The sequence below is a fragment of the Budorcas taxicolor genome, chromosome 1, assembly GCF_023091745.1.
Source record: "Budorcas taxicolor isolate Tak-1 chromosome 1, Takin1.1, whole genome shotgun sequence".
In the NCBI taxonomy this organism is placed as follows: domain Eukaryota; kingdom Metazoa; phylum Chordata; class Mammalia; order Artiodactyla; family Bovidae; genus Budorcas; species Budorcas taxicolor.
Window position 1 is genome coordinate 50,963,811 of NC_068910.1, and position 25,334 is coordinate 50,989,144.

Here is a 25,334-nt window from a genome sequence, read left to right on the forward strand (position 1 = left end):
TGTGTAATCACCACCATGATCAGGCCCCAGAACAGTTTTATCACCCAAAACACTGCCTCATCTCATGCCATCTCTTTCCAATCACACCCCCCCCCCCCACTGCCCCCGCCGGCCCTGCCCCACTGATATAGCTCCTGGCATTCACTGGTCTGTCCTCCTCTGCCACTATAAGGGGATCATTTTGCAATGTTACAAAAATGGCGTTATAGAGTCTCTGATGCTTGGAGACCGGATTCACCCACTCGGCTTCTCGCCCTTGAGATCCAGCCAGTCTGCTCCTTCTTGCTCCATCATGCAGATGCACCATGTTTTATCCAGTCACTTTCTGAAACACGTTTGGATTACTTCCGGTTTGGGGCAATTATAAATAAAGCTATTCTAGACTTTTATCTACATGTTTCTGTGTTTATAATTTTAACATCTGGTGCTCGCCAATTTTTTTTAAGTTTTTCTTGCTCCTTAGAATACCCAATCTTGTGAATCTGGGATTATTCTATCCCCATGGAGTTTAGATCCTATCCTGGAGACTCTTGGAACACACCCTCATGGGAAAACCTGCCTCTTCCACAACCATCTGAAACAGAGGCTCCTAACTGTTTCTGTCTAGTGGAACTGGCCATCCTCATCTCTTCTTTTAAGATGCTCATGTTTTAAAAATAATTTTAAAATCAGAGTAAATCAACTGAGATTTGTTTCGAAATTTTACAGTGTTCCTGTACTATTTCAGATTAGAGAACATCAGTCATACGAATTCTACATTCTGATAAAAAGTTTTATGTTTCAGATCAGCGGTTCTCAAATGGTGGTCCACGAGCCAGCAGCATGAGCATGGCCTGGAAGTTCATTAGAAATGCAAATACGCAGGGCCTCACGTCAGATCTGCTGAATAAGAAACTCTGGCACTAGGGTCCAGAGGTCTCTGTTTGAAGAATCTCTCCAGGTGATTTCTGATGCTCATGTAGGTTTCAGAAGCACTGCTTTAGGGATCAACAAGCCTGTGCAGTATAGAAAAGAATGCCACGGTCTGAGACTTCCTCTTGAGATGACATGCTTACTCACTTACTCACAAGTACTTCCTTCTGTAGCAGGAGCCACTTAAAGATAAGATGGTTCATTGTGTTAAAAATATGAGTCCTAGATCACCCACTGACATTTACAAGACAGTTGGTGTAGTTCAATTTTGGTCACCGGGGGCAGAGCTCTGGAATCAAAACCTAAGTTGTGCAGAAATCCCTAACTCCTCAGCTGAAACAATGAACACATCGTCTTACCTTCTGTTTTCATCTTGTCATTTTATCGGTTCTGATGGGTAGAGAGCAGGGCAAATGCAACTTTCCTCTCTTCCCTGGCTCTGTTCTGTAAGCCTATCCTTAGTGGGATATTGTTCATCGGCAGTGAGATAAATGAATTCAGAAGGGAAATGAAGTGGAAAAGCAGCTAACTTAGGGCCTCTCATCACAGATCTCACAAAAATAGGGATTACTGTTTCTGTAATATAACAGGATTCCAAATTTATATATATATATATATATATATACACACACATATATATGTATATATAATATATAATTTATCATATGTTACAAAATTAAGTATATATGCATCTATATAAACATATATATCAATTAAAACATTTAATTACTAAAATTAAAGCATTTAAGTAACAAAAGTGAACTGGTGGTTGCTCAGCTGTTTCCAGCTCTTTGCAATCCCATGGACTGTAGCCACCAGGCTCCTCTGTTCATGGAACTTTCCAGGCATGAATACTCGAGTGGGTTGCCATTTCCTTCTCCAGAGGATCTTCCTGGCCCAGGCATTGAACCCTGGTCTCCTACATTGCAGGCAGATTCTTTACCATCTCAGCCACCAGGGAAGCCCAAAAAGTAAACATAATCCTTAAATACATCCGTACAAATATATTAACAAAGCCACTGCCTTCAACAAATAGCTAATAAGTGGGGTTTATTAGACCTACCACACTAATTTTTATTTTGGGGGAGGACTGAAACTACTGTTAACCTTACCACTTCCTTTATCTGAACAACCGACTCCCCAAAGGTAACAGGATAAAGGGACCCCTTTGATCCTGTACATCTGCCAAAAACAACCGTCACCCTTTACACAGACACATGAAAGCTCAGGCAAGGGATGGACGAGTCTGTGTTCCAGGTGTCTGGGGCTGGCTTGCTAGAAGACAAATTGAGGCCAAACCACCCATGAAAAAGGCTCACATTGGCTCATTCTAACATAGATTTTCCAGAAGATAATCTCAGGGGGAAAATACTAGTAGAACTGATCACTTCATCTTCAATATTTGGAAACTGCAGAAGTGTGTGTTGGCCGGCGGACTTAAAGCAGGTTTATCTACCTGGTATCAATCCAGGCAGAACGAAGGACAGAACACAGAGGATAACCAAACTTTTTCCCAAGCTGACTGAGGGATGGCTCAGAACACATATTTGAAGAACAAGGCAATATACCTGAACTGTAAAGAATCACAAGTGTAGCATCAAACACGCATTTGAAAGCTCAAACCAGGACTTCCCTGGCAGTCCACAGAATTACGACTCCATGCTGCCAGTGCAGGGGGCATGAGTTCAATCTCAGGCCGGGGAAGTAACATCCCACATGGCACATGGCGGAAAAAGAAAAAGAAAGAAAAAGAAAAGCCCAAACCTCATGAATCCATGAGAAGAGAAAGTGGAAAGGCAATTTTTTTTCTTGAAACTCCACTTATCACTTAAATATTTTCAAAACCATGGTTTTGAAATGTTTTGATTAATATTTTGTTCCTTAATCAACTATCCTTGGGCATCTATTTATATTTAAGTACGAACCATTGGGCTTCCCAGGTGGCACAGAGGTAAAGAATTCATTTGCCAATGCAGGAGATGCATTGACTCTTCCTTAGTCAATTATCCTTGGGCATCTATTTATACTTAAGTATGAACCATTGGGCTTCCCAGGTGGTGCAGAGGTAAAAAATTCATTTGCCAGTGCAGGAGATGTGGTTTTGTTTCCTGGGTTGGGAAGATCCCCTGGAGAAGGCGATGGCCACCCACTCCAGTATTCTTGTCTGGAGAGTCCCATGGACAAAGGGCCTGGTGGGCTACAGTCTATGTGGCTGCAAAGACCAGAACGTGACGGAGCCACCGAGCACACCCACATACATGAACCATTGCGTCTCTTACATCAACAACACGGTTTCAGATTGAGCTGGGTGGTGAGTAAAGGTACAGGTTAGATGTGGTGTCATTCCGCCCCCCCCCCCCACTATTCTTTCCCTTAACTGTGTGATATGTATCGTAAATATCTTATAAAAGCCAACACAAAAGAATCCCACCATCCATCAAAACCATTTTATCTTTTTTTCAGTCATCTGTGGACCGATGATATTTGTGACCCAAACTTTATAGCATTTTCATAACAAGTATTGATGTATCACTTCATTACATGTGCTCTTACAGGTTTCAACGTTTTAATAAATTAATAGTCAGACCTTGCAGGAGGAAGTCAGATAGAGACAACATTTCTCTTTTGCGGCAAATATTTTGCATGTGATCCTTCATGAAGGGAGTTTTGTTGCCAATTAAGAAAATGAAAGCTCACAACAGTTAACTGACTTCACCAGGTCAGTGACGGGCAGGGATAGAATTCAAACTTAGGTCACCTTGACTTCAAACCTGTTGCCTATCCATCACAACCGGAGAAACTGTCCCAATGATAGGTGAATTTATGAGCTAGGTGGTCATTCTTGCCCCAAACGGCAGCCACAAGTACAGATTTGAGACACATAAAGTTCTACCCACTCTATACCAGGTCAGAAGTTAACTTCCATGCCCTTCTTTGTCATGGCTCCATATATACCTTTCTGTTATCCCCCTATATCCTGTTTCTTAATTCCTGATGCCTAGATTAGACAGAATTCTCTGTGTTCCACATGGCTATTGCATCCCACAGTGTGAGTTGTATCACAAAGGAAAAAAATAAAAGAAGAATTAAATATACCTCTTTCTTTTCCCCTGCAACAGGAATCCCCAAGTATGATACAACAGAAGTATCCCATGCTGTGATCAAGACCAAGAGCTGATGGGTGTGGACATCATGTGGGCGTGCAAGTCTCTCTCTTTTACAAGAGAGGTAGTTCATAAATATATGATAACATTTATGATGGTTGGATGGCATCACCAACTTGATGGAAGTGAGCAAGCTCCGGGAGTTGGTGATGGACAGGGAAGCCTGGCATGCTGCAGTCCATGGGGGTCACAAAGAGTCGGACACGACCAAGTGACTGAACTGACTGAACATTTACACTGAAAAACAATGAAACAAAATCTTTCTCCAAAATAAAGGTAAAAAAAGGTAGAGGTGTGTGCTCAATGTATGACTCTTTGAGACCCCATGGACTGTATCCCACCAGGCTCCTCTGTGCGTGGAATTTTCCAGGCAAGAGTACTGGAGTGGGTTGCTGTTTTCTCCTCCAGGGGATCCTCCTGACCCTGGGATCAAACCCACATCTCTTGTGTCTCTCGCACTGGCAGGCAGATTCTTTACCATTGAGCCATGTGAGAGGACTGTTTTCCAAAATAATAAAGCCACAAGTAGCTTCTGATCAAAAATGATCCAAAGGTTAACCAACAAGGTCCTACTGAATAGCACCAGGAACTCAGCTTACTGTTATGTGGCAGCCTGGATGGGAGGGCAGTTTGGGGGGAAGTATATACATGTATATGCTGCTGTGCATCTGAAATTATCAAAGCATTGTTAATCTTATAGGCTATACTCCAACATAAAATTAAAAGTTTCAAAAAAATGATCCAAAGGTAAATTCAGAATTAGTAGAATTATACTGACTTTTCTCATCACTCTCCCTGTGGCTTCAGCAAATGACACAGGCAGGGCCACAGAAATCTTGTACCTCTATATTAAAAAGAAATTCTGCCTGAAGAAACACAGTAATACAGAGGGCAGAAGGTGCTAGCCACGTAAAGTAACTCCTGCAAGGCCGAACAAATGCCACTAATGACCTAATCAATACAGAAGTAAGCACAGATTTCCTCCACTAATGGCCACTCAGTAGCTTCCATAAAAACATTAAAAAAAAAAATCGTTTCTCTTTCATTTAAAGTTTCCTTGCTATATTTATGTACTTCATCAAGAATACCCCAGAAGTTGACTTTCCCTCAACACATCTGGTCAGGTCACTAGGAAGACCATCTATCAATCAGTCTACTAGGAAGTACCATCTGTCAGTCATTTCGAGTTCTCAGATCTGGGTCTGTCTCACTGCTGTGAATTTCATCGCTGACAGTACACACCCTCTGATTCCTGCTTAAGCCCAAGGATCTGATGTATAAACAATGAAACAAGTGACATCGCCTCATCCCTTCTTAAAACATCCAAACCAATCTATTCCCACAGCCAGATCAAAACAATGAGGTAATGTATTCTAGCGATTTTAGAAACATCTATTTCAGAGCTCTCTTCTCTTGCTAGACTCATTGGGTGAATCTCTAATTACACACATGGCCTTCTGCTGGGTATAGCCATTGGTATTATCTGCAAAGTGTACAAATGTACAAATTGTAAGTATTTACAATTTGAAATCAGCCCTGGTTCTTAAAGCCCCAAATTGCCCCAGAAGGATGCTAAGACTAAACTATGTCACTTCTAGACAAATACAGAAAACCCCCTAGTTAACATTCTTCATAAAGCAGCATCAAGCCACAACCTTATCCCATGTGAGATACCACTAATAGAGGGCGAAATACTATGTGAAATTCTCTGTATACGTGGAGTTCTAAACCACCCATGCCCACATCTCTTTTTCAAGATGCCTACCGTCCATCTAAGCTTCTAAAATGTCAAACCCTGCTGTCTGTGCAAAGGAGTATCTTCTAGAAAGCATCTGGATTTTAGAGGTTCCCAGATGGCCTTTCGTCACTGAACCACTGGCTTGAAAGTACGTATCATGTACTGTATGACTGGACTGAAACTGGAGTCCCTTTATGCATGAACAGGATACCCGAAGTAACTGCCATGTCAACAAAACACACTCAAGACTGGGAGGGGTGTCAAGGGGATGCTTTTTTTTTTTGTGAGGCCTATGGAATCAAGCAGATTGCTTTGTGACAAGGACAAAGCAAACTGAAAATATGAGCCACCAGGGAATAAATGAATAGTACGAATTGGAGAAGCACAGACAACATCTTTAATGCTTACAGGCCCATTTTAGAGATGAGGAAGCTGAGGTTCAGGAAAGCTTGAAAAACCTACTAGCAAGTTGCAGAAGGGAATCTGAACCCAGGTCTGGGAACGCATATTCTCTTCATTGCTTTACAATGTTCTGTTAGTTTCTGCTGTGCAGTGAAGTGAATCAGCCGTGTGTATACATAGATGTAGACACAGATATATACACACACTCACACACACACATATATGCCCTCCCTCTTGGACCTCCCTGCCACCCTACCCCCGTTCCACCCCCTAGGGCTTCACAGAGCACCGAGCTGAGCTCTCTGTGCTATACAACAGCTTCCCACTAGCTATTTCACACACGTCAGTGTAAAGCTGTCACTCCTAACTATTCTACTCACGATAAGTTAGCTACGTGCTAGAAGAATGACAACCTTCTAATCATTCCACTCATTCTGTAGCATTAGTCCTTCCTTGAAAGGTTAAGTAAAGAAAGTATGACCATTAAGTAAAGAAAGTATGACCAAAATTTAGGGGCGATTCAATATAAAATTGATTCACAAATATTATACTCTCCCAAATCATTCAATAATAGACACTGAATACTGGAAGAGATTTTAGAAATCATCTGGTGTAATTTTGATGCTTTATGGGTAACTTCTAAAAGTAAATTCTTCCTTAGTGTCTGAGGGCAAGAAATTTTAACATGGTGCAGGTCTTAGGACAATGTATCCAGATGCCCCTCTGCTTCCAAATACCTAAATCTGTAACTCTGTCTCAGCCAATGGAAAAAAATACATTCTTAAGAGAAATGATCCTTTGAGTAACATACAGATCAAACCTTTTACTCCTAAAGTTTCCTAGAACTGTATGTTAGCCCATCTCCATCTCATCACAGGCATTATTTTTTAATCTACCAAGGATGTTTATAATATTCTGAAACTATTTCAGTTTCCTTTTTCAAACACACAATGTAGAATCTAACAACAAATTCAAAAAATCATTTGCTTTCAGAAAAACTTTCTTCTTAAATCTAAACAGATACGTTAGCTTGATCTGATATGAATTTGAACTCTGTAGTTTGTAACAATGATATTTGCATCAGTTGCTTGCAGCCCTAGTAACAGTGTATTAAATGCATGATTTTTATAAATTCAACAAAGAAAACCAAATGGCTTATTCCAATTCCATACACATTTGTCACAATCAGCTTGTCTTTCTCTTCTAAGAGAACGTCCCAGTTCCTGCTTTCATGATTTCAGTTTGTGCTCTATTATCATCAACAGAACTTTCCCCCAGTACTGGTGTTAATTCTTCCTTGTTTGCTTTCTGGAAACAATATGGTCTCCACTCTCAAGGTATACTTTTTGTCAATTTTCTCAATGAAATTTATGGGTTAAAAAAAAAGATTTTTCTGATTTGTCAAATTAATTCATAATTTGTTTATATAATTTATCATCCAGGATATTCTCCATCTATCATTTTGGAGTTTCCTTATGCTCTCAACCATTCAATTCTTTATTGAAAGGGTTCTATTGCATATCTCTTTCCTAAATGCCTACAAAATCCTACAGAGCAAATTTCCCAAATACTTAGCTTGGGACCGGCTGTAAAAATATTTATTTTCAATAAATATTTGAAAACCAAAAATGAACAAGTAAATGAGTGAGTATGACATCTGATGCCACAGACAGATCTTGCTGACTCCCACACAAGAACTCCGTCTCTTCCATTCAGCTCCCGTGGAAAGTCCCCTACTTTGACACAGTGTGGTCCAGAAGATATTTTTCTGGTTTCCTGTTGGAAATGCCAGTTGTGGCAGACTCTCTTGCTTTCTACATCTTCCTAAAGCCTGCCATCGCCTCAAAGAAGACAGAATGTTCTCATCTTTCGAAATTAAGGTACCAGGTTTTGTTCTGCTTTGTCAAGTCAGAAAGGTATGCAGATGTTCATTCCATCGGAACCATGCTCAGCATACCCTAAAATGTAGAAATTAAGAAAGCAAATTCACTCTACTCTTATTCAACCAGATCCCACACTTTAGGATTAGACTGTTTTGAAAGAGAGGGGTAAGACCTTAATTCAGTTCTACTGGTCCCAAGCAGATTAACTGGTTTGCCAGTTAACCCTCATCAATCTGATCACTGCTTCCATATAATAGGGAGAGTAGGGCAACTCTCCTTAAGGCAGAAAGAGAGGTTGCTGTTGAGGCTGCTAAGTCGCTTCAGTTGTGTCCGACTCTGTGCAACCCCATAGACGGCAGCCTACCAGGCTTCCCCGTCCCTGGGATTCTCCAGGTAAGAACATTGGAGTGAGTTGCCATTTCCTTCTCCAATGCATGAAAGTGAAAAGTAAAAGTGAAGTCGCTCAGTCATGTCTGACTCCTAGCAACCCCATGGACTGCAGCCCACCAGGGGCCTCCGTCCATGGCATTTTCCAGGCAAGAGTACTGGAGTGGGTTGCCACTGCCTTCTAAGGAAACCCAATTTTTCAGTATTCTCTTCTCATTCCTCCTCCCCTGCCTTCGTCCATCACTGCCTACTTGCCCAGTTCTTTGGAAGAGTGAATTTCTTCCCCACATCCTGGATCACCTTCCCCAATGTTAATCCCTTCAAAGGCACATTTCCAGCAAACAGGCATTGTTTCCAGCTCTGTGTGTCAGCGACTTAGAAATTGTTTGTGCCCTTGCCTCATCTTCTCTCCCAAGACCACATTAACTGAGTGTTAACTATGATTTCCTTTCACGTAGACGGAAAAGTGATCTAGGTATTCAGTGTAAACGACTGACGTTTTAGGGACCTTGCTATCTCCATAAAAGCCTGAGTCACTGCTTGAGATCTAAAGGAGAAGCTTCTTTGTACGAGCCAAAATCATTTCTAGTGAAGTTATAATTCTACATATAAGGGCATCTCTTTGTTCTCTTTTTCAGAAAGATGAATGTCAGATCCACTTAGGCTGAAACTTTTAGGGGAAAAACACAGTTAAAACTTTACTTAGAGCTGATTTTAATCCTGAATAATAGGAGCCATCAACAATATAAAGGTCAATTTTTAATTCCACAAGCCTATTAAATAGCTGGCATGTGCAAACAAGAACAGCTAAGGACAGTGAAAAAAAATGCACTGGGAAATACACACAGGCCTTGTTTCATGGCACTTTATTGCTCTTTGTAGTTATTGTCTTTTTGTTTTTTCCAAATTGAAGGTTTGTGGCACCACTTCATCAAGGGGGTCTATTGGTGCCATTTTTCCCAAGTGCATTTGTTCACTTCCTGTCTCTATGTCACATTTTAGTAATTCTAATATATCCATCATTTCTTGATCATGATATTTGTTATAAAGTGATCTGTGATCAGTGATCTTTGATGTTACTCTTCTAAAAAGATGACAACTTGCTGAAGGCTCAGATGAGGGCTGTTAGTCTCTTTTAATAATAAAACATTTTTAGATTAAGGTATGTACATTGGCTTTTTTAAAGACAGGATACAATTGCACACTGGGAACCAAAAAATTTCATATGACATGCTTTATTGCAAAAGTAGCTTTATTGAGGTGGTCTGGAAATGAACCCACAATATTACTGAGGTTTGCCTGTAAATTCGTTTTTTGTTTAATGCTAAATGGCTAGCATTTATATTATGCTGATTCTAGTATATATATATATATATACAGTATGTATATATATGTACATACTATCTATATTAGTGTATATATATATGTGCGTGTGTGTATACACACATATTAAAAGAGACTAACAGCCCTCATATATATATATATATATGTATAGTATATGTAATACGTATTGGGTTGGCCAAAATTTTCATTTGGAATATCTTATAGAAAAATTCAAACTTTTTGACCAACCTAGTATACATATATAATGTTGCATATACTCTTCGCTGCTGCTGCTAAGTCGCTTCAGTTGTGTCCGACTCAGTGCGACCCCATAGATGGCAGCCCACCAGGCTTCCCTGTCCCCGGGATCCTCCAGCCAATAACACTGGAGTGGGTTGCCATTTCCTTCTCCAAAGCGTGAAAGTGAAAAGTGAAAGTGAAGTCGCTCAGCCACGTCTGACTCGTAGCAACCCCATGGACTGCAGCCTACCAGGCTCCTCTGTCCATGGGATTTTCCAGGCAAGAGTACTGGAGTGGCTTGCCATTGCCTTCTCCAATATACTCTCTAACCTTTCCTAATTTTTTGTTCTAGCACTTATTAGAATATTGAAAGTTTATAAATGTGTTCTCAGGTACCTTCTGAGAAATTTCATCGGAGCCTTTTCTGATGGTACTATTTCCCAGAACAACGTGTGTGTGCGCTGAGTCGTGTCTGACTCTGTGACCCTTTGGACTAGAGCCTGCCAGGCTCCTCTGTCCATGGGACTCTCCAGGCAAGAATGCTGGAATAGGTGGCCATTTCCTTCTCCAGGGGATCTTCCTGACCCAGGAATAGAACCTGCATCTCCTGTGTCTCCTGCAATGGCAGGTGGATTCTTGACCACTCTGCCACTATGGAAGTCCCCTCAGAAGAATGGCTGATATTTAATTATGATTTAAAAAAAGTGTGGTTATCTGATGAATTAACTGCTTTGCACAGCTCAGCCTCTCTACGGAACACCATTCATGGTTCTCCGTTTTCTGGTGGGGACCAACTGATTAAAACCCAGTTATCACCCAGACATCACCCTCTGACCATTTTCATGTAAGGGCTGAAATGATTCATTTCAGCAACATTAACTGAAGATATTTTAGAGTCTGAGGCCATTATCAGCAGTGCACTCTAAACAGCTTTCTCCCGGCTCGGGAGACAGGAAACCAAAGCCGCCAGTGGGAGCGCCAGAGAGCCCAGCAGCCAGCCCACTGCTTTGCTTGCCTTAACTTCGGAGAGGATATTGACAAATGTTTCCACCTACCCTGCCACCCCAGAGTTGCTGCTCCTGGTCGCAATCCTCAGCGCAGGATGCAAGGTAATTCCTCCCTGGATCCATTTCAGTTCCTTCGCATTCAATAATTACCTTGCTCTTTGGCCACCCCTTTTGGATGGTGGAAATTACTCAATTAAAATGTTTTAGAGAAGTCCTATCCTTTCACTTTCCAGAAAACTCTCAGTGGGTCCATCTCTCCCCCTAGAGACTGACAGGAGAGAATGACCTTACTAAGCATTCCTATCCTCATACAAGGCCCACCTCCTAGATTAGTTACTACCTCTGCTTGGCTGTTGACATTTTCTAGGCTCACAGAAAATACTGTGCCTAGAAAAACATCTCTCTAGGCACGGAGAGAGTAAGCTAGTTTCCAATTTCAACCAGTAAAGATGGTTACAAGGCGGAAACAGAAAAGAAATGTACTCTAAATTACTAAAACACAGACACACAAAATGCTTAAAAAGAAGTTTTTCTTGTTTCATGTAATCAGGTTAAAGCTTTCTCTCAACACTTTTTATATGAAAAGGTGATGGTTTCCTTTTAGTGAAATACCAAGGTGCCAGGGACTTTGTTTCTGTCTTGCCAAGCAGGAACGAGGAATTAACGAAATCGCTATGGTCACATGATGGGCATTTGTTTGTGACTGAACTGGTGTTACTGCAGTCTTGAGGAAACCAGGAAGCAGAGAGGGGTTGAGAATCTTGGCCGTAGACATATTTTTCAGTTATTTACTTAGACCCAGAAGCTAGACCCCAGGATGGGTTGCTCAGGGGGTAAATTGAATATTTACAGAGGTAAGTTTTGGAGAAGTGAGATTTAGATGCACCATCACATTTAGACTTTGTTTTCCGGACCTTTTCTTTTAATCCAGATTTTGCATGTTTCTCTGATCTGCAGAACCCCATAGAGGCCCGTGTATCTCAGTGGTACAGTCTGTCATCATGAGCACACAGCAGCCCCCTGCCTGCTCCCTGATGAGTTCCAGCATCCTCTAGCCCACACTTCTTTAGTTTTAACCTGACAAGGGATCCAAAGCCCCTCTGAGTTCAAAAGGTCTCCCTATCTATAGCTTCCTGCATCATATCTGACAAATCATGCCGACACTGGGATCATTATCATTGTGAAATGATATCCCTCTTGAACCGATACTTACATCCGTGTCTTACGATATGAAGACATTTTTCACATATAAACTCTCTTAACTAAATACACTCTCCCACCTCTTCATGCTGAAAAAAAAAAAAAAAACCCACTAAAAATGAAGCCACATGTAGTTCCAGATAAAGTCGATAATTATAATAGTAATTAAAAATGAAGGAGTCCAGTTGTTAAGTGTGCTTCACGGAGCTTAAGCAGATAGCAACAGCATGGACTCACACCATGATGGCACGCTGTATCCTTTCATCTTTCCCAAACTACCCGTGATTATGTGGAAATTTCAGGGTTAGAGAAAGATTTTAATCTTCACAAAGGAAATATGAAATAAATGCTGAACGAAGTTAAATAAGCACCAAAGTGAAAATAAAAAGACAAACCATTAATACCAACTAGTTGCTTCCAGTGGGATTTCTAAATTCGTCTTTAGTGCCATGCCATTTGTTTGATAATTTCCTAAAATTCTTACAATGCTAGTATATCTAAGTAAATTTAAAATAAATATAAAACAGTATAACTTGAAAGTGTTAGTGCCATTATTCCCATAAGCCGGATAAAAGAAATAGGATCACAGGTACAACTGCAATGTCCTGACCATGAATGAATTTGGCAGAGCTCAATAGCAATTTCAACATAACTGTGTGCTTCGTTGACTTAAAAGAGTGGTCATCTGAGTATCGACCTTAATCTTCTTTCTCTAAAAAATATTTAAAAAAAATGCTATATTTATAACAAAAAGATCTTTTGACTCATTTTCAAAAATTGCATTTTAAAGAATCGAGTATTTGAAGCTTGTAAACAATGCTGAAGTCTTGATTCTGTCACATATTCACATGGCATCTACTTATTTTCTAACAGCTCTTTGACGATTAAATTAAGTCAGATGACAGCAGCACTGGGATTTCCATCAGAGTGGTATACATATTAACCAGTAAAATGCTAAGAAAAACCTGCCAATGAAGAGTATGGATATTTTCTTATCAATAAGTATTAGAACTTCATGTGGAGATTTTAGCTGGTGGCTTTAGAAAGGTATAAAAAAACTGCAACATTAACACGATAGCTTTTTATTTGCCTATTGAGTTTATGAGCAAGAAAAAGTTAAACAATTATGCATAATCCCTGAATTTCAGAGAGTTGTCATGCCCCTCCTTCATTCTCTGCCGACCCATGGCTGGATTTTTCTATGTGACGGTGATGAAATCACCTGAAAGCAACTCAGATGACGGAACAATCAGATGACAGCTGGGCCTTCTAATTTCCATGTCAAGGCATATCATATTTGGACTTGGAAGACTGCAAAACTTTTAGAAATTGATGTTCCGTTGTTTTCTGAAGATGGGGAAACAGTTTATCTCAATTATTGGTGCTGATTTTCCATTGCAACCAGATCAAATTATGTCAACATGGATTTTTAGTTTTTCCTTTAAGGTATGATGCTGTGGATTAGATGGTCCTAACGTGAGTATTGGATCTTGACAAATGGAAGAAAATCTGCAAAATATGTGAGATCATTCCTCTGGTTTGCATTTCCCTAGAGATGATCCTTACACATTTAATGCATGATAAAGAAACAACTGACAATAAAGGAAATGTAAAAGAATGTGTATCCATTATTAAAAATTCCAGCACTACATCCATCTTAGGTTGAAAAGTCACAGAAAGAGTTCTTTTGGAAGTCTTTATCACAAACACTGATTTCATATCTTGTGTGGGTATCAGGAGGTTGATCTGGGTTTATTTAGGGAGATTAGCTTTGCGAATATGTCTCAGTGAAAAAAACTTGCAGAAAAAAAAGACTGTGTATTACATTAAGTGATTCTGCATAGAATCACATGCTGCATAACCACAGAAATCTCTACAAAATTTGCCTAAATATTTGAAATAAAACATGACGCAGTTGTTTTCCTGTTAAAAATCTTAAATCCTTCAACTGAAACCGAATTTCATTTTTACTTATATTAAAACCAATGTTACTATTCACAGAAGTGATATTGTCAACAAAATATTAATATTTTGTGTGTTATCCACAAAACATTTTTAATGTAAGAATTGCACCATTTTAAAATAGTGTGAAATGTAATAAATTGATAAAAGGCCTGTTTCTTAAAGGGCTAATCTCTAGTGGAACCCTCTTCCCTTTACCTGCAGAAAATGAAAGATTTTCTGCTGCTAGATAAAAGAAACAATTGTAACATATTAATACTTTAAAAATGTGGTATGAATTTATGACTGAGGGATAATTATGACCTTGTACCTTGAGTGAGATAATTCTGGGTGAATTCTTTGGCCTTTAAATAAGTCACAGATGCAATTTGATCCTAATAGATATCACTTGGTTACAGAACTTTAAAAAATCTCACATAACCTTTGGCATGGACATTGTATATTAGGTAGGGGTTATAAAAAACTGCCAGGAGAAATTTTCTCAAGAAAAGTATGTAGAAGAATTTAAAATATTGATCTACTGTGGCTGCAGACCATGGTTACCAGTCCTTCCACCTGCCGATATGAAGATCGCTGCTGGCAGCAAGGGAAGAACGTAGCATGATGCTAAAGACTCAGTTTGAAGGTAGAGTCAGTTTGGTGTATTCTAAGTCAGTTCCTTTCGTTTTTTCAATTTCTCCTCAACTGTCCCAGCGGAATTCTTTCAATCCGTGTTTTGTTTTACCTGCACAGCTATTTCCCAGGGCACAGATACCTCCCAGTAATTTTAGAGAAAGGTACCTTCAAAATGCTAGATGGGCGTTTCATGACTTACAAAAATACAATATCACCAGATTACAGAGGATTTTGAAACCACAAGCTAACACTGCTGCCAAACATTAAAACCTGCAGAGTAAACTTGAAACTCTGCCTCAAGTACTTTATTTTTGATCAAGCAGATGATACTAATGTATGCAGTTTAAATACTGTGTATCTCAGCTCCTATCTCATCCTCATAGAAATGAAAGGGTTGTGATGTAAATACAAATATTACATAACTTTGAACATCCAGAGCCAAGTTTAATCCAAGATGAGCAAAATTAATTTAGATGATAAGACTCTGATCTACTGAGAAAATCAATTTATTAGCACTTGGCATAAATATACATTAAAGGAAGCAAAGATAGCCTGAGAAAAACAAATCCAGTCACAGATAAGTCTTGCTCATATTTTTTCTACCTTCAACAGTCCTTCAGCAGTGACTTCTATAACTGTTTGAAATCATTAAACATATTTAACTTTCAATGTTAGAATGAAAAATAAAAGAAAAAAGCAAAGTCAGAAATGTAAAGACTCTGGAAGCACCGATTTAGAAAAAAAAATGAAGGTCGTTTGTCTAAAGGGAGGAAGTACGGATTTGATAAGTTCATCATCACTGAGTTAAAATATGTTCAGAACTTCGCTGGTGACATAAGGCATTTTTGAGGAAGCCAATTCTTTTCCTGATTAGAGATTCACAAATTTCTCAACATGCACCACTGTGTGGAACCATTTAGGACCATGCCAGTACTTACCATTTGAAGAGATGGTTTTCAGTGTCCACATCACCTTTAAGCCCCAGATTCTTTCTAACCTTGTCATGAAGCAGATCTGAATTAAACTAACATATATACAAAGGGTTCATTTGCAATTTTCAGCCTTAACGGACTTCAAACTGTCTCTCCATACTAATGAGGATCTTCAGTCCTATCCACTTCTGGCTATATGGTATATTGTGTCTTCACCGGCTGACTCACTCCACACTCGACTTGTGCAGTTTATCATGATCTTGTGCACAGATACAATCCACATTGGATTCAGATGAAAATGCCCATTGCCTAGAGAATCTGGAGAAAAGTAGCAGCACTGTGGTTCAAATATTTCTCCGGTAAGAGAAATACTATAGTCAATGTAGATTACTTTCTCCTTCTCAAAGTAGAAGGTGGGAAACACAAGCAACTGCAGCAAATTATACTAACTCTCTGCAATGTATTTTTCTTGTTTTTTTTTTGGGGGGGGGTTACTTCTTATAAAAATTGACAAGATTCAGGACAATTTTGGACACTGTTCTAACAGCTTCATTTAATATTAGTTATGACTCATTTCTCCACTTAATACAAACTTCTCACTTTCTCTTGTGTTTATTACTTTTGAAACAACCTAGGCATTTTTCTAATTAGCTTTACTGTGCACAAAGAAATAACCCAACTGCAGTACCTTGTTAATGTGAAAGTGAACAACAGGGACCTTTCTGATCGAACATTCTCACTTCCTACCTCAAGACAAGCGTTCTGCATATATGCAAATACTGCAGACAGATGGCTTTGTATATCTTACGCACTATAACATTAAGACATGTCCCCCCTCATTATAAAATCCTGAAAATTACCAGCGCTGCCTCTGCCATCTACGTTTAAGAGATAGTTAACCTTTGGTAACATATCTATTGTGCTTATCTCAAAGTAAGGGGGGAAAACAGCTTAAACATTCTATCAAGTTCAGCCAAAACGTCCTACTTCACTTCATTGCCACAATACTTGATCTAGACTCCACATTTATAAAAGAAAATGAAAAACAAATTCACAAGGCAGAGCTTCAAGTCATCAGCCTATCTTAGAAGGATTGTTATTTTATGCCCAGAACATTTCACAAGCTCCAAACCCTTCCCCAGTACAATATTTTAGGAAGCTGAAATTACTTCTGCACGTCTTACCACCCAAGCACCTGACAGTTTGGATTAAAAATAGTATATACACAGCAACTCCCTGGTTACTATTTCCCTGAAGTTTTAAGGCACTCAAATTATTGAATCTTCTTTCTAAGAATTACTGGAGAGGTCGATGAAAACACATATCAAACTATTCTCAGGTAATTCTCCCACTAAAATCAACTGGCCTCTGTTAGTGCGATTCATTAGGACTAATGAAAATTACCATCTCCAGTAGCCAGTCTGTACCTTCCCAGACATCCTTCCCCAGGATCCATCACCATGCCCAGCTCTGCCTTCCATCCTGCTCCTGGTAGTGCTGAGTGAGGCACTCACTCCCTCATTAAATAGCATTAAAAATAGAGCACACAGAACTCCCCAGTGGAGCATGCTCTAATGGGGTTAGTGCCACAGTTCTCAAGGTAACCACGCTCAGCTGGTATCCAAGAAGGAAAGTCACTGGGAGACCAGCAATTTACAAATTTAATAGTGCAGTGTGCCCAAACCTATCTCAGTCTGAGCAGAATACTGCAAAAGAGAAATTAGCATGCAGTGAAATGAAGCCACAGAGAAGCTCAAGGTGCATTTCTGGAGTGTGTCAGTTTCTTTCAATACACCTCACTGAAAAAGTACTCTGCTGAATAAACATTCATCCAAAGCAACTTATTTCAAGATTTATTGGACAAGATTAATCACAAGCAGTGAGGATAAGTTAAGGCATTTCTGTAGAGCAGGCTGAATGTCTTAAAACTGTATTTAAAGCAGATTACTTGAGACCAAGTGACAGTATTAATAAGCAAGGGTAGTAACAGACTAGCCTTTTGCAAGGAAGAACTGTATTCCTTAAAGAATATTCTAAACTCCCTCTCTGGAGCCTTGAAAAACATTCTGTTCAAGGGACGAAAAGAAGCATAAGAATGTTATTAGAAAGGATATTCAGGATCAAACACACATACATACCTTAGAAATCCGTGTCAACCTGAGATGAGGGCATATGTTATTATCTCCCATGTGATCCTTATTGGGAAAAAGCAGAAGTCATCACTGCCAAGATAATCAGACTACTCGGCTACATGGCTAGAGCTCTAGGCTTCCAAATGACTGTCCTCTGCGAAAATGACATTACCTAAAATCTTACGAAGACATGTAAGCCCTGTGGTGACAAAACCTGAGCAGTAGCTGCATTGATTTTAAAGTGTCAAAGGTTTCCTAACTTTTACCGAATGAAAAGTGATTTCCTGTCAGCTCCATTTCTCCGTTTTCTCAAAACAATCACAGCCATTTTGGTCACCAAAGTGGATGAAGAAGACGTGGGGATCGTTCGGATTTCTTCAGTATTTGAGTGAAATCTTGTCCACATTCAGCCTAAACTTTGGAGATCGTCATCTTTATTTGGGGAGGCTGAAGTGTCATACCAACAGACTTGAAAAAAGTCAGAAATGAAAATGGGCATCTGCACTCCAATCTCGTGAAAGTGATTTTTACCAGCCTTCCATCCATCTAACTTTCAATTCTTTCTTTGTCTTTCCAGCTCAGATTCTGTGCTTGCCTATATCTTCAGGCTACTGAACTGACAGCAACAGCATCCACTCCAGCTCCATTTCCATGCATAAACACCCAGAGAATCCATTTCTCCTCCTTGGAAACTTTCTATACACCTGTCTCATTCAACTCCATTCTACCACTACATCTACAACCCTGAGGCAGAAGATGTTAAATTTGGAGTTTGCAACGATACAGAATTCAGACACGTAAAAATGAAGCTGAACATCTTTCCTCTAATTCCTGGGGGAGCCAGGATCTCAAGTCCTCCGAGGACAACAAACAGATGACAACTTTCTGCCCCTTGCACAGCTCTCTTCCAAAAGAAATGTGCACATTCCCAACTTTCTACAGAGAAGCCTTTAAAGATCAACTGTGTACTTCTCTAATGAAGAGACCTGCTCTTTTCCATTCTCTTCCTGCTTTTCATTTTTGCCTCATGCTGGGGAGGGGGGAGTCTACCCCTCCTCCGACAAAGCATGGAAACACAATACATGCATAACAACAGCTTTCTGCAAACAGGAAGGAGAGAGCTAAAGACAACGCGAAAGGAACGCACAGATGCAAGGCAGGAAGGAAGGGGAAAAGCGAGAGAAATGGCAAAAGGCTGCGATGTTCACGTCGGAGGACCTTACCATTATTTTACCTTGACCGAAAAGTGGACGTCCCCCCAGCGTCTCTGTTCCTTGATTGATTTTGGTTTGTGGCTTTTCTTAGTATTATTGTTTCTCACGGATGACTTGGCTGCATTTGTTTGCTTTGGCTTATTATTGTTATTATTTTGGGTCGATTTATTTAACTGCTAATAAAAGGAGCCTTCTGCGGCGTCGGCGGGGCTCCCGGCAGGGCTGCGGCACCCAGGGCTGCGGCCACAGCAGCGGCTTCGGCCGGTGACCCCGAGGTCCCTGCGGCTCCCCGCTGCTCAGATGCGCTCGGGGCGCGCTGCCGCCGCCTTCTCGGCCCCCGGCTGCGGAGAGGGAGCGAGCTCCCGCCTCCTGGCTGCCAGTCCGTCCCCGGGCACGTCTGTCTGTCTGGCCGTCCGTCCCTCAGCCCGGCAGCCCGCCGCGGGCTTGCCGCCGTCCCGCGATGCGCTCTCCGAGCTGCCCCTCGCGGCGGTCCCTCCGCGACTCTTGGTCCCACTAGCGAGGCAGGGACCTCCTCCCGGTCTTCTGCACCCGCATCTCTCGCGTTCTGCCACGCGGCGCCCCCGGCCGCTTCCCTCGGACAGAGGAGGGCGTCTGCAGGGAGGGCGCGCGAGGCTGCTACTCCCTCTCCCTCCTGCCTGCGTCCCCTGCCTCTCCCTCCCTCTCTCTGCGTGCCGGTCTCCGCGTCTCCAGTCGTCTGACTGCTCCCACCTGTCCCTCCCCGAGCCAGCCAGCTTCGGGCGTCCCTGGGTCCCGCGCGCCCCGCTCCCCGCCTCCGCGCGCCCCTGCCCTCCCACGCGCCCGGCTCCTCCCCGTGGCCCCGGCCGCGGCCGGTCCCCGCCCGGGCTGGCGGCAGTGTGCGGGTCGCATGTGGCGTGGCAGCTGCTCAGCCGGCAGACTCCAGCCTCTGACCCGCCACACCCGGGAGATGGCCGCGGTCGGGCGCCTGCGGGGGCCGGGCCTCGGCCGCCAGGCGCAGCCGGAGTTGGCTGAGCCGGAGCGCGGGCACCTGCCCGGTGTGCCCGGAGCGCGTGGTGGTGCCATCCGTCCCCTGGCTGGTCTACTCCACCGGGCCCCGGGCTAGAGACAAAGCGCCCGAGCCACGAACGGCGCGTGAACATCATTCATCAGAGAGAAAACTGGCACGTTGCCCCCCTGCCCCTCCACCATGCGTCCCCGCTCTCGGCCAGCGCGCATCCCTCCCCGCCCGGGGCCAAAGCCCCAAGTACCTCTCCTGGGCGCCTCCCGACTCTGGCGGCGGACACCTGGCCAAGCCGTGCTCACTCCCTTCCTCCGGGGCTCACTCTCCAGGCCAACTCTGCAGAGAATATCCCACAACAATAACACCTCACTCCACCCAAATCCAGCCGAAGCCTCAGCGCGCTCAGACATTCGCGGCTTTGAGCCAGGACCCCAAGTCCTCTTGTGCTGCGCCAAGTGGACTCCCCGTGGGCGCCCGCCCAGCCCGCTGCCCACCCGGGCGCTGACTGAGAATCACAGAGGTGCCCCAGAAACCCCTGCAGGCTAGGGCGTGGGGCAGGGCGCAGAGTTGACATCCCAAGAAATAAAAGGGCTGCATTTCCTGTTTGTTTGGAGATGTGCTATTTTTATTATCTGTAATTCATTCCCCCCCCCCATTGTTTCAAGGTACACACTACCAAAAGGAAAAAAAAAAAAAAGGAATAGTGGAGGAATGGGAATACATTTCCGGAACACCGCCCATCCCTCCTGAGTAGAATGTAGAGCCTACTTTTTCAACATCACAGGTCACCAGCCAAGATAGATCACTCTGGTGTTCTGCCCCCAGCTGAGAGCAAGGCATTTGATTCTGGGCTTCCTTGCTAGGCTGTTATTAATGGGAAGCAAAATTATAGTTGTACACGCCTGCATGGAATTGCCAAAGCTTATTCTGACAGTATCCAGCAATTCAGCTTCTGAAATGTAGACGCTGAATAACTATGGATCTGGTGCAATGAACGCCCCATCCCACAATAAATTGGAGAAGAGAAAATCAACTTTTACCAGCTGCAATTAGTAACCCCAATGAAGAGACAACAAATAAATAACTAGTATAAACCGTGTCATGAAGATGTCCACATCCTTTCAGTTCCATTTATTGATACCGTTCCTGATAACAGATATTATAAACAGATTTATTAAGGGGTGTGCCTTCCAGTTTTTATAGAAAAGTAATTTCAACAGCAGTAGCCATGTTTATATATGCTAAGATATTGATTAAGATACCAAACATGTTATGTGCACTGCTAGGAAATGCTATGGAAAAAATTAGGATGAAGTTGTACTGGTTTTGGTGAATAGATAATTATTTCCCAAATATTGGAAATTGTTTCCCTCGGGAATTGGCTAGTTTTGGAATAAGAATAAATCTGCTATATGAGGTTTCAGCAAATGTGCCTAAAGAATTTAAGACCCTTATGTTGATCTATTTTTTGAGCATTTCAACTCAAATGCTCCTCTCCAAAAGAATTTTGACAGGCATTTCTCTCCTCCTTCCAGCCATATGGAATTCAAGGGAAAAATTCACAAAAAAAAGTATTTCTAATTCTCCTCCCTTCATCTCAAGTCATGTTCCAAAAAAAAAAAAAAAAACTCCTTTCCTTGGGAGAAACTGTTGTGCCAGGTTGCTATATACTAAATTCACACAGTTGGGACTGCACGGGAAAGAGGTCATTGTACTTGACTTTCCTTTTGGACAGAATGACACCTAAGCACCCTCTGAATGGGTTGGATGAGTAATCTACTAAGAGGAAGCCTTTAAGAGCTTGTTCTTAACACAGTCTTCTAGATCAGACTTCACACTGTAAGTTACAGACACACACACACACACACACACACACACACACACAGAGGAACTCCTTTCTATAAACTGGATTAGAAATTATAACTACTGAACAAGGGGAAAGGGAATTCAATCACCGTTCTTACTACAAATGTCAGTGATTATGTAATAGAACAAGACACAGTGTTTCAGTATCTTATCAGTATATAGACAAACTTGTTGAAACAATGCAATTTCTCACAGAGTTTAACCTTTACTTAAAAAGGAAAACCTCCCAAAGAAGAATAACATTCATTTAATTCGTCTAACTTTTTCTAACTTTTCTCATAATATGTCGTCAACAAAGGAGGAACTAGAAAAGGTTCAAGTTTATTTGAGGCCACCTAGGTAATTAACATTCAGCTATCCAATTTTAACTGTTGCGTCCCAAAGTGGGACTGAAATATACTTCTGGGAATATTAGGCAGGCAGTGAGCAGTAAGCGACTCTTCTAGGCATTCAGAAAGTATTTGCATTTCCTTAACCTGAAACAGTTACCATCCCTTAATGTCCTTTGGTCTGTCCTATATTAACTACGGCCTGGGCTGCCGTCCATGGGGTCGCACAGAGTTGGACACGACTGAAGCAACTTAGCACCAGCAGCAGCAGCAGCAAACTCAGTAAAACTGTTGTCTTCCTTACTGGACTTCTGAATGATATCTATGATGCTGATGTCCATGCAGAGGTATTTCTGCACTGAAAACATCCTACCCTTAGGGGTGAGAAGTGGTGGAAATGGGGGAACAAGGAAGTGTCATAGGGAAGAACAAATCTGACTCCATATTAGGTCTGTTTCTTTTACTTAAAGCTTTTCTATTCTGTTGCTTTTGCTTTGAGTTAAGAATGTTGCCTACAGCTTGAAATATACAGGATAGCCCATTCTCAAAGCTCTGACCTTTAAGAGTATAACACTTTCCCATTCATATAGAGATACAAGAAAGTTTCTGCAGAACAGAAAATAACATTTGTCATGTTGGAGGTTTACAGGAACATCATGACCTGACCTATCTGGACAGCTGCAAGAACAAAGGATTCCTGCACCAAGAAATATGTAACAACAACCAACCATATCCCTCCCCTTTTCAGTATTAAAAAAGTCTATATTATTACTGGGGTAAGATGGGTTTCTAGGACATTAGTCTGCCATCTTTTCTGTCTTTTGGCTCTCTGGATAAAGTCTCTATTCCTTGTCCCAACAACTCATCTCTTGATTTACGGACCTGTTGTGCAGCAAGCAGAAGGTGTTTGCAGAAGCTGTGTTGTTACTCTTTTAGTCTGGATGCTTTTGAATTTATTTCATATCACATTTGAAATGAAAGGGCATACAGGTAACCAAGTAACCCCAGCTTGGGGGGTTGAGCTCGCCTACACACTGGCAAACATCTTAGACTGTCGACAAGCTCCTTTACACATATTCCCTTAAGACACCAAATTAGTGCCCTTTAATGAAGCTTTCAAATTGGATTTTCAAAATAAGGCAAATCGCTAAAATAGCCCAGCTACCTTTATAAGCACCTTTTCAGCTGAAGCGAGAAGTAGAATTTCCATGCTGTTGAACTTCCATCATTTCTCAACAATTAGGCTGCTAGGAACTCCCCTTTAGGGCATTCTTCCCCATTACAACAAAGACCCACAAACCCCATAGAGAGAATTCTCATTTGCCCTGTTTCCAACAAAACAGTCTAGGGTCTATTAAATACCAGTCTTGGGTTTAACGCCCTACAGATATGCCTGGTACAGAAAGCCAGGGGAGTCAGAAGGGAGGGTGGGGGAGAGTAACATTTTAACCAGAAAAGTTGAGTTCCCCATTCTTAATTAGTGCTAAGCCAAAATAACTCTAAAACACATTGCAGAACATCAACAAAGAATGTTACATCACGTATGCATCTGAGCATGAAGAAATGTCACGATCAAAAACAAAGAGGACTTGGGAGCCTAGAAACCAAATGTTCTGATGGCACAGATCCTTCTGGAGTCTGCTGTGCACAGTACAAGAAAATGATCTTCACGAACCCTTGGTGTTCTCACAGGCAGACCAGAAATGAAAGCTGGCCGGCACATACACACACGGTGATGCTTGGCTGACAGGGCAAACTCAGAAATTTCCTCAAAAACGAACCTGTGCAGTATTTTCATGGAGACGCATCTAAATCAGAGGAGGGACAATGAGAAGAAAGAGCTGAGAGAAGCTTAGGAAACCTTTCATCTGAGCATCGGAAGACAGGAAAGGCTGTTGGCTGAACTGCATATTTCTTTTCAGCATCTTTTGGGATAGAAATACCAGCATTTAGACACAACCTTAATATTTGGAGGTTTGGGCTCCTGCTGCCCCCCCCACCCCCAGAGTACTGTGCATCTTCCCTCTCTGTATCTATTGCCCTGAGGGGCCCGTGACTTCTGCATGGCTGAGGCCTGTGTTCCAGGCAGGAGGGCGCTCAGATGCAGGGACTCTGACTGCAGAGCAGGCATGCGCTCAGGCAGGATGTCCAGTGGCCTCCTTACCTGCCTGAGGTGGGCACTGCCCTCTGGGGTCTCTTCAGCATGAAGTGTTTTCAGCTTCCTATGGAACTCATGGAAGATGCTTTCGATTTTTAAAAACTGAGCCCAGAACGGAAAGCATCAATGAAGCAGAAGCATCGAGGGAATATTGGGAAGGGCAGAGGAAAATGTTTCCTCCTGCCATGCAAAGAATGATCCCATAACCTAGCATCTGCCAAAGCCCTGTGTAATCCTGTCTCTAGTTCTACATTCCTGGTCCTGAGATACAGCAATGGACACTGCAATGGACACTGTTCCCTTTTTTCACACAAAGGAAGACAAGAAGGTTACTGAGTTATTCAGAACTGAAATAATATATCTGGCTTCCTCATAATGACATAATATTAAAGGTCTGTGAATTAGCCCCTAGAATAAAATAGCTATAATTCATCTCTAATAAAATATAGCACATTTGGCATTTTCAACTGTTCTTCATAACTTTTAATGGTGTGTGTGTGTGTGTGTGTGCATATGTGTTTAAAAGGGAAAACATATTCAGTGTTACTATTTCAAGAGTACTATGATCTTATTGGAAACCCAGCTGTAGGCCAATATCCAGCATCTAAAGAAGCACAATGTACAGCTTTAGAATGCGACATGAATGTACAATTTGTTCTCAAAAGCTACTCTCTGAAGAACTTGTTTAACTTTGGAAATAAATGTGCACTTGCAAAATCTATAGAGATTTATCACCAAAAAAAAAAAAAAAAAAAGAGGGTGGGAATCAAAATTAAGAAGGAACAAAATAAAATCTCCCAAAATACCACCACCACCAGCCATCACTTTTATGCCTAGCCAATTTCTGTACATATCCATAAATATATATGT

General features: G+C 41.7%; 1 protein-coding gene across 5 annotated transcripts in view; it reads right to left on the minus strand.

Moving 5' to 3' along the window:
• The window catches only part of ARPP21 (cAMP regulated phosphoprotein 21), a 163,063-nt gene extending 142,652 nt beyond the window's left edge, over positions 1–20,411 (minus strand). Inside the window, exons 1-2 of one of the 5 annotated variants that reach the window (XM_052638299.1) lie at positions 19,121–19,829; positions 17,904–17,960 (exon numbers count right to left, since the gene is read on the minus strand). The gene's annotated coding sequence lies outside the window, so the exon portion shown is untranslated. Of the gene's footprint in view, positions 1–17,169; positions 17,521–17,903; positions 17,961–19,120; positions 19,830–20,358 lie in introns of those variants that run through there. The other 4 variants (XM_052638304.1, XM_052638298.1, XM_052638305.1 and 1 more) reach the window with 4 other exon arrangements.
• Between the last annotated feature and the right edge of the window lie 4,923 nt (positions 20,412–25,334).